The sequence below is a fragment of the Athene cunicularia genome (genome assembly GCF_003259725.1).
Source record: "Athene cunicularia isolate RWA chromosome 13 unlocalized genomic scaffold, athCun1 chr13_part1, whole genome shotgun sequence".
Taxonomy (NCBI): Eukaryota; Metazoa; Chordata; class Aves; order Strigiformes; family Strigidae; genus Athene; species Athene cunicularia.
This window is the reverse complement of record NW_020799117.1, coordinates 17,537,988-17,547,152: the sequence shown is the minus strand read 5'-3', so window position 1 is coordinate 17,547,152 and position 9,165 is coordinate 17,537,988. Positions and strand designations below refer to the sequence as shown.

Below are 9,165 nucleotides of genomic sequence, written 5' to 3'. Positions count from 1 at the left end.
CCCATCTCAAGGCAGTACCTTCTAATGCTACCTCACTAAATCCTTTTTCTCACATCAGTGTTCTTGGCCCCATGTCCCAGAGCAGCTTCAGTCCAAGAGTCTCCAATTACACAAGCAAGGCTACATTTTGGTATGCATTTTGTTGAAGCTACAGTTTTAAAACCAGCTTGTTTTTCAAAACTTCTTTAGTTACTTCGGTATGTTAATGGGAATTGTTCTAAGAGGTTTAAGGCTGCTAACAAAAGCCAATATTTGCAAAGGAAGAAGCATTTTTTACTGGACTCAATTATATTATTACAGTAGTAGAATTCAATTTAGCTTAATTCTCTGCATTTACAGCTCTGTATTAATGCCAAACACTGTGAAATAAAAGAGTTTTTAATGTAAGCTGGTTTATGAGAAGATGTTTTAGAGCCACAGACAATTTTCCAATCTGAGCCACGAGTTTTGGGGTTTTTTTTCTTCTTTATACTTAAGGCATCAAGTTGAGAATTCAGGGCCTTGGACAGTTGATTGTCCTCTTACAAACAACTATCGCAAGTAAACTTGAACTTGCTAATGTTGCCATAGGAATGCCTTATGTTGTGCAAACCAAGAAGCAAAATCTAGCTCCTAAAGAGGAACAGATCAGCTTGCAAGTGCTATTTGTGTATACAGTACTACTAGCTTAGTTTGCTTTGAATTTATCCGACTGCCAACTACTCAGCACTTATATATGTGTTAATACTGTATACCAGTATTTGTTGCCAAGAGATTACTATCAACATTTGTCATTAAGAGCATGACAATGTAATACATATTTAACTTGGTTAGAAATATCTTTTTATAAAGTAGGATGGCAGATGAAAACATGGACTACATTACAGCACTAGTGCAGCTTTACAAAGGGTTATCAATGGGAATAGACAAGATATTGACTTCAGAGTACACACACATAAAAGCAAGAAAACTCATGTAGAACTTGATTTACACACCACCAGTAAAAGTATCTCAAAATTCCAAATGTTAAAGTTCCTTGCTAAGGAAAAGTTTAAGAATTAAGCTAAAAATACAAATACTTACAGAAATAAAATCATTAGTAGGAAGACAACCAGAACAATGTCACACAACCTCCTTCAGAAATTCACTTTATACTGATTGTCTGGTTCTCAAGTGACTTCCCAAGTCAGACTGAGGAGTAAACAGTAGGTCTGATGCAAGATGATAACTGGACCCCTCCAGTTCAGTACACAGACATGATGCTTATTTATGCAAACTGTACATAGCTAATGAGTTGTGGTGGAGTTACAAAGTATGATAAATACATAAGGAACTAGACTGTCTAAAAACAAGGGATGTTCCACCTTAAAAGAGGGTGGAACCCTAGAAAGTAAGTGCTTTTAGAGGGGATACACCACTTTGGAAACAGATGTTCTCGTGATTTTTTCCTTAACTCTTTTGACCACTGAGAACCTCTGGGATGAAAAGGGTGCTCAAAATGGAAGAACAGCCAGAGTGTAATTATTTTTATCATAGTTTATGGCATTTGCTTTCAGAACTAACATATTTAATCTTAGCTTTAACCTAGGAAGGACCATTTGACACAAACGAGTTGAGGAAGTCAACATTTTTGCATTATGTGAGGAGGGAAACAAATGTCTTTTTTCTTTCCCTGGGCCATTTCTCAGGTTTTAGTTATCCTGTCAGTTAACTGATAAAGGGTAGAATGTGGCTAAATTTTAGATCAACAACTGGAGGAGAAATAGTTGAAAACGGGTAACAGATGGAAAAGGTACAGTTAAGTACTACAGCACACTGAAAGGAAACATTTCAGTTTACAGCAACACAGGATTTACTGCAAACGTCAGAAAACAGCCATAAGTGGCAGGCAATCAGACACTTCTGGCCACTTCACCTGGTACAGCTTAATGTATCCTGGCTAGAAAGCAAAGAGTAGAGATTTGACTAAACCCTTAATCTCTGCCAGATGTGGCCCTTGAAAGCAGCACTGATCAAGCTCACTAGCAAGGACAGGAATCCAATACCTGAAAAGGTTTTGCTCAGCAAGAACATTTTCTGTGTGCTGTTTTTCAGATTTCCTCCATGCCCATGAACTGGGTACCTCCTGCTTTAATCTAGAGCTCATTTTGTACAACTGCTAGGAGAACCACATGCCAAACTCTTCCACATTCCTTTCTTAAAGGGTAAAGCCTGTTTATGACAGTTTGTTCATTAATAAAAGCACTTACAGAGCTTCTAGCCACACTAATATTCACAGTGTTTCTTGAAGTGTACCATAATATTTTTTTTCCTATTCAAACTAGAGAACAAAGGCTTTACCTACATATAAAGAATGTCTTGCCCATCATGAACACTGCTCGTTGCATCCTCTTCTGCAGCTCCTCACTAGGCTTCTGGGACTACTTTTAGCTAATTTGGAATATTTAAACTAATCAAAATGGTCATGAATTTATCACAATTTGCTTGAGTTTTATTATTTTAAAGTGCAATTCACTGGTTTATTTCATCTTAGGAAATACTGTACTTCAGAGAGCTGCATGAAACAACTCTTAGAGAATATATCAGGTTTTGAAACACAATGCTAGAGTTTTATTTCTTCAGTGATAGCATTCACTAGATTCTTTATGTGGCATGGAGTTCACTAATTATTTCCATGTTACCATGAAAATGTGTATACATGTTTTAAATCTACTTTATATATCTCTACACAGAGACGGTCAGAAATTTCAGTCAAATAGAAGATTGAACAAACCAGAATCATATTCACAATAATCTAGAAACTCCTCTGAAATATCTTACTCCTTCTCTTCCTAAAATAAAACCTTTAAGAAATGCTTTGCAGTATACACATATGAAATTATTTACCTAAAGAGAGACCAGTTTTCAAACATTGCCTGACATCTATCCCTTATGACCCATAACAGGGAACAAAAGATATTAAAATACCTTCAAAGGATGAAGACTTACTGCCCTTTTCAAATGTGAACCCAAGATTCTTGTACTATGGAAATATATATACACTTATCAAGCATATTATTCTTTTCCTAGGATAGCAATCACAAAACCTCTCCACCTGGAAATGGCAAGTTAATTTTGCCAAGGGTAGTGTTTCTTTTCTAGCAGGATCTCCAGTACAGAAATAAAAAGGTCCAATCTTGAAACACTGTACAGAATCATACCACTTCACGTGTGCTGAATGTTGGACCACAGTTTTTTAATTCAGAGCCCGTCACCTGACAGATCAATGCTCCAATACTTGTGCTGCTCCCAAACAGAAGAAAACTGAATCTCCGTTAAGCACCTGCATGTCCATGGATCCATAACATCAGTTGTTCATTGCTGGAACAGACTTCATAATGCAGTATCATCCAGCTTTAAGTGCAGCTGTCGAAGGACACATAGCCCAAGAATAACTTCATAATTACCAACAAGCCACCACTTGCACAGAAAACTATTAACTTAGGTCATTCTCAGATAAATTATTTTTATAAGAACATAAATAGTCTTCACCTAGCTAAAGGCTGGTTTTAGCTGGGTTGAAGGTGATACTGTAAGCATGCTAGAAACACCAGGCTTTGCCACTAGGCCTGTTTCTGTATCTATTGACCAGTCATTTTACAGAACTTCTCACAGGTATTTATTATTTATGTAACCATTGCAAGTACACAGAGCATTTCTCTTAGCAGATCAAAACCACAATAAAGATGCACTGCATGTCAAAGTCACTGTTAGACTAACTCCTCTGAAGGTAAGCTCACTTACAGGATGAGTTGGCTGCTAAGTCAGTCATGAAGAAAAGAGAAGAGTCAAACTCACATAAAGGTCCTGAGCAGTACAGCTCACTATAGATTTTAAGACAAATTAGTCAAAAAACTTATCCGGAAAACTGGTTATAATTTGAGTGATATGGGGGCTGTGGCTTACTGTAGTTGCCATAGATCATACATCTGCCCCAAGTACTGAGTCATTAAATGCAAAGCAAGTATTTCTGCATAATTTCATAAAATAATCTTTTTTCTGTTTCTGATTCTTTGTAAATGGATTTACCCCCTAACTTGTAACATTATATAGGGTTTAGAAAGTCAGTGTCAAAATAAGCAAATCCTGAAATGAATGGTCTCAAATAACCTTTACAGTTTTATGCCTGTCAAGGCACTTCTGGTATATCAACCATAAACAGACTAATAGAAACCACAAGAACAACTTTTGCTCAAGATTTTGTCCTATAGAAGCCGATCCAGAGCCTCATGCTTGAAAGTGAAGATTACTACAAAACAACAGGTTGTTTCTTGTGTTACCTGATGTTATTCAACCTGCGGATGATAAGCTCTGGAAAATCCAGACCAGATCATAACAGAAGACATCAAGTTCACTCTGCCTCCCACCCCTTCCTTGCATATATTGCATCTCCATCTCTATACCTACAATATACACACCTACTTCTGTCACAAACTCAGTGCACAGCAGAGCCATGTAAGTCTGAGGATAAACAAAACCAATTAAATTTGCACAAAAGCATTTAGAAAACACTAAATTAGGATCCGTAAGACTGGCAGCACACTGGGTGTCTCCAGCTCCAGCTCTCCACACCCCATCCTTGACAGGCAGAATTACTTCCTACAGATCTACATTATCATATGCACATCACTTCTTACTGTCTGATTTGCTGTACTCCATCTGAAGCAAATCTTGGTTTAAAGAACATTTTCTTGCTTGTGCTGTTAGCTTCATGACAATTAGACACAATAATATTTAATAAGCATTTAAGGCTTAATTCCCCTCTCCCCCAACTTCCCAAAAAACCCTAGAGATCATTAAAACTAATCTTAGCTATGTGTTCCCTTTTTCTTGCTTTCATAAAGTTTATTTGCATACTGTAGATTGTCAAAGAAATTTTGCCATTTCTTCCTCTTGTAAAGATAAATGCACAGCTTGTTTATCACAGCTGCCTTCACAAGACAGTCTGTGGTCTTGATGTTTTACCTCTCCATGAAATACTGCAAATATGTTCAGCTTGTAATGCTGATTTTGCAGAAGTAATGTTGATAATGTAGATGCTTCTCCTGTTTTACTATATTTATGAGAAAGCAGAAATCTCACAAGCAGTGTTATTTCTAAGATGAATACAGGGCACAGCACAATAAATTCAAATGCCAGCCCTTGATGCAAACAGCACTTCTTTCGGTTTCTGTGAAGGAGTGATTAGCATCACTACGACTGCATGTATGAGACCTTTTGGAAACTGAGAGGACCCCAGTTATCACAGCCCACCATGCTGCCAGTAACAATCACTTCAGCATTCTGAGTTACCATATCTGTAGTATGGATTATGATTCTACAATGCTTTTATTCATTAAATCTCAAATTGCTTCTCATGAAACAAGTGATAAAACTCCTTTCAGGGCATCAACATAAACACACAATTCAACAATTTGGGAGCTTGCAAACATTTTCTGAGCCAAGTCAAAAACTGGCTGATATTTATGAGTTTCCCTAAAACACATAACCGAAAGAACTGCTACTCCACATACGCATGGGATGTGACAGGTATGAGACTAAAAAAAAACCAAAATAAATCAAAACAGCACAGTAAACAGACTTTAAGCAGGAAACTTGGAAGTCTACTTCACTTTGTATGCCTCTGTCAGCTTCAAGCTTACTTAGCTCCCCCCTTGTTTTATATTTGGAAACGTGTTTTTCGTTTTTGTTGGCCTCCTCTTAGACTGAATCCAGATGGTTCTCATTCAATTTTTATCAAGTCCGCTGCAGTTTTAGTACTTCAGGGTGGTGTGACAAGAGCCATATTTTATAGTATTAGGCTAAGCATTTTGATGTAGAATATCTCAGGCTTATTCCTCTCTAATGTGCTTCTCCCTACCAAAATGTAAATGATAAAAATATCTCGCATTTTATTCTGTTTATTCCAGGAATTCCATGCAACTGTTGGAATGTTGATGGACTATCAGAGGCCAATAAAGAAAATCATCACTAGCTTTACTGTGAAGTGGTAATAATGCTTTTTCATGGGTAACCACAAGGAGTTGTGAATGTAAAAGGTAAAACCCAGACTGTTCCTCTCCAAGAATTACTATGTCTGATTGCATTATTCTTTGAAAGACAGATGATTTATTATGTTTATCATTTACTTAATTTATTTTCGCTAAACCAGAAACTCAAAATGCTAAGTAATAGCAACTGTTTGTGAATAGTTATGTTAAAGTGTGCATATTTCAACAGATAACGTATTCAGATTTTATGATTTTAATGTACTATTTTTCTCCTCCAGTTCCCCACATCACATGGTAACATGGAATTAAGAAAGTGGGAATTTGCTGGCTAACTAAAGACAAAGCTCACAAGGTTCTCCAGCACTTCCCTAGAGGACACCTGATTGATACCAGACACAAGATCACAGTACCCTCACAGTGATCTTTTCTAAGCTCCATGAGCATTTCATACAAATCACGAAAACTGCTGTCTATTTGTGAACTAATGGGAAGAGTGAAAAAACAGAGTAGATGCACTTATTTCACTGGAATACTTCACACACACACCCGCATCACCCTCCTTTATCATCTTTAACAACTGAACATACAATAACCTTCGAAGAGAATGATATTCCTAGTAGTGTTTTTCCCAGGTGCCTATTATTAATTGCATTTGTAGCCAAACACACACTTCTAATTTAAACAGGATAATGTATGTGATACTATTGTGAATTGTTGCCTTAATCAAAGCATTATGCAACACATTCACTTGAATCATACAACATTTTGGTAATAAAATCCACGGATAAGACAATATATAAAAAAATAAATGGCATTTATACCAAAACTATGAGGGTGAACACCAAAAAACCCAGAACGTGTTACCTTCAACAGCAAATCATATGGAAATACAGTCAAAGACATTTTTTAAACCATATTTGTTGGATGAAGACCAACAGCTTCATTGCAAGGTCTGAAAATATCACATAAGACTTTAAGTCAGGCAAAGTACTGCATTACTTACATCACTTTCAGGTGAGTTTCTATGCAAGTAAAGCTGGATCCCCAAAGATAAGTAAGTAATGCACTTCTCTTGATCCTTACCTTGAAGTCAGCTCCTGCTAGTCACCCTGCACCCAGTCATCCAGTGGATATTTTAGAAGTGTTATAGTCAGAGGCCCATAAAGAAGAGGAAAACAGCCCAGCCACATTAGCAGGAAGGCTGTAAGGGGGGGCAGAGAAAGGCAGAGCATTCTCACATCGTGCATGTCACATGCGTTCCAGATTTGCACCACTGCTATATAATGATCTCTATAAACTGGAGCAGTGTCAGCAGAACAGCTCCACTCAAAGCCCTAAAAACATGGTCACCTCTACCTGGTCTAATTCCATAGATGACTTCGGCTGCTGAGGTGGGTAAAACTTTCTGGGATACAGATTTGAACTAGGGCACCACGAATCTTCGTTTGGAGTTCACATGATATTCCTCACACTTACCAGCAGCTTTGGCACATCTATTCATAGCTAGAATATGAAGGAAGCAGACAAATTAAGAGTTTGAGAGCCTCCTCATCATCTACTTTTCTCTGTAGATTTAGCCTTCTACATGCTTCATAGCTCAAGTTCAAAAAGCCATTTCAGTATAAGATGGTTGCTGTTCCCCCAAGTCAAACACACTGTATTTCCTCCACAGTGGATGCATTTGCTCATTACATCTTCCATTACCCACTTTATATGATTTTTGCTGAATACAGAAACAAACATCTGAACTTCTAGCTACAAGAATTAACAAAGAGCAAAACACCATCATATCATACAACATAAAGAAAGCATTAGGAAAAACATCATGCCAGTATTACACATCTGAAAGTCAAGTTCACATAAAAGTTGGAGATGCCACTCAAAATTTCAAAGACAGGCAAGTTAAACACTTGTTCTTTACTAGATTTTTAAATCGAGGGACAATTTTCAGATTGGAATATATTTAAACTGTATTAACTTTTGTTAGATTACATAAGTTATATAACAAGGTTTTATTTTTACACTCTCAAAACTCTATTTTGGCTTTACAAGATGAGTACCTCATCAAGCCTGTGGTAGCTATTTCTCTCTCACTCTAATGTAAGGCTACTGCACCAGGTCTCCCATTTATAAAAGAAAGCATTAATCACTCTTATTTTAAACCTCAGACTATTTTACTTCTAGTTATCAGCATTAAATGTACTCCACCCACATGCCCTGCAAGCCAAATGTTGTGAAACAGTCATTACAAAGAATGAAATTAGATGTTAAAGCCAACTGAGAAGTGAAAGTCAAATTATATATGCATGCTACTGGTTTTTAGTAAAGCTGTGCAATCGTGGAAGAAGTTGTGCATGAATATTCATTCCAATTACACCACAAGCTTAAATGCTGCCATAGTTAAAACCTTCCCATGCCTGCTTTGCATTACATTACCATTTATAAGCTTTACTAATCATACTAAAACAACAAAAACAAAGGTCCAAGAACAGGAATCCAACAAATACCATCATAAAGAAAAGTCACGACATAATTTCATTTGCATCCCTAGCAATGGGATTCCTGCTCAGGAAGCCAGTTAGCTTTTCCAAGCACCCAACATGGAAGAGAAACACCACTGCACAATTTGTTACTAGCACCAAGGTGATCAACATTTGAATACACTCTACAGACCAGGAATAACCCACAAATACATACAGAATATATTCCAAAACAAACAGAGCTGACTTGCAGCTCAAGACTAGTTTCTGCACATAAAAGAGACAGAAAAGAGTTACCTTATCATCACCATTCAGTATTTTGCCATTGGAGATAAAACTACATCTTAAAATTACACTTCATGTTCTAATTTAAGCTAATTTTAGGGTGATTTAATACATGCTACTATCTGCTTATGTTGAGCCATCTTCAAAAGTTATCCATTTACACTTAAATCCATTCATTAGGTGGATAGTAATAGGGTCCATTAGGTCAAAATATACTGTGGAACGTTCATTTTGCACTGCTTTAAATGACAAAACCTACGTGGCAAATTAGCATATTAATGTAGCTACAGCATGGATATAAATGCCCTAGTCCATTCCCCCACAGCATACTTCTTGTCTAACCCACTGGTTAGTAAAACAAAAAATAAAAAAAAAAGGGGGGGGGGGGAACC

General features: G+C 37.0%; 1 protein-coding gene across 2 annotated transcripts in view; it reads right to left on the bottom strand.

Moving 5' to 3' along the window:
- KCNIP1 (potassium voltage-gated channel interacting protein 1) overlaps nt 1–9,165 on the bottom strand; it is a 449,680-nt gene that overhangs the window by 433,348 nt on the left and 7,167 nt on the right. Inside the window, exon 1 of one of the 2 annotated variants that reach the window (XM_026858241.1) lies at nt 7,092–7,137. The exons of the other annotated variant lie outside the window; for it this stretch is intronic. The gene's annotated coding sequence lies outside the window, so the exon portion shown is untranslated. Of the gene's footprint in view, nt 1–7,091; nt 7,138–9,165 lie in introns of those variants that run through there. 2 annotated transcript variants of the gene reach the window in all.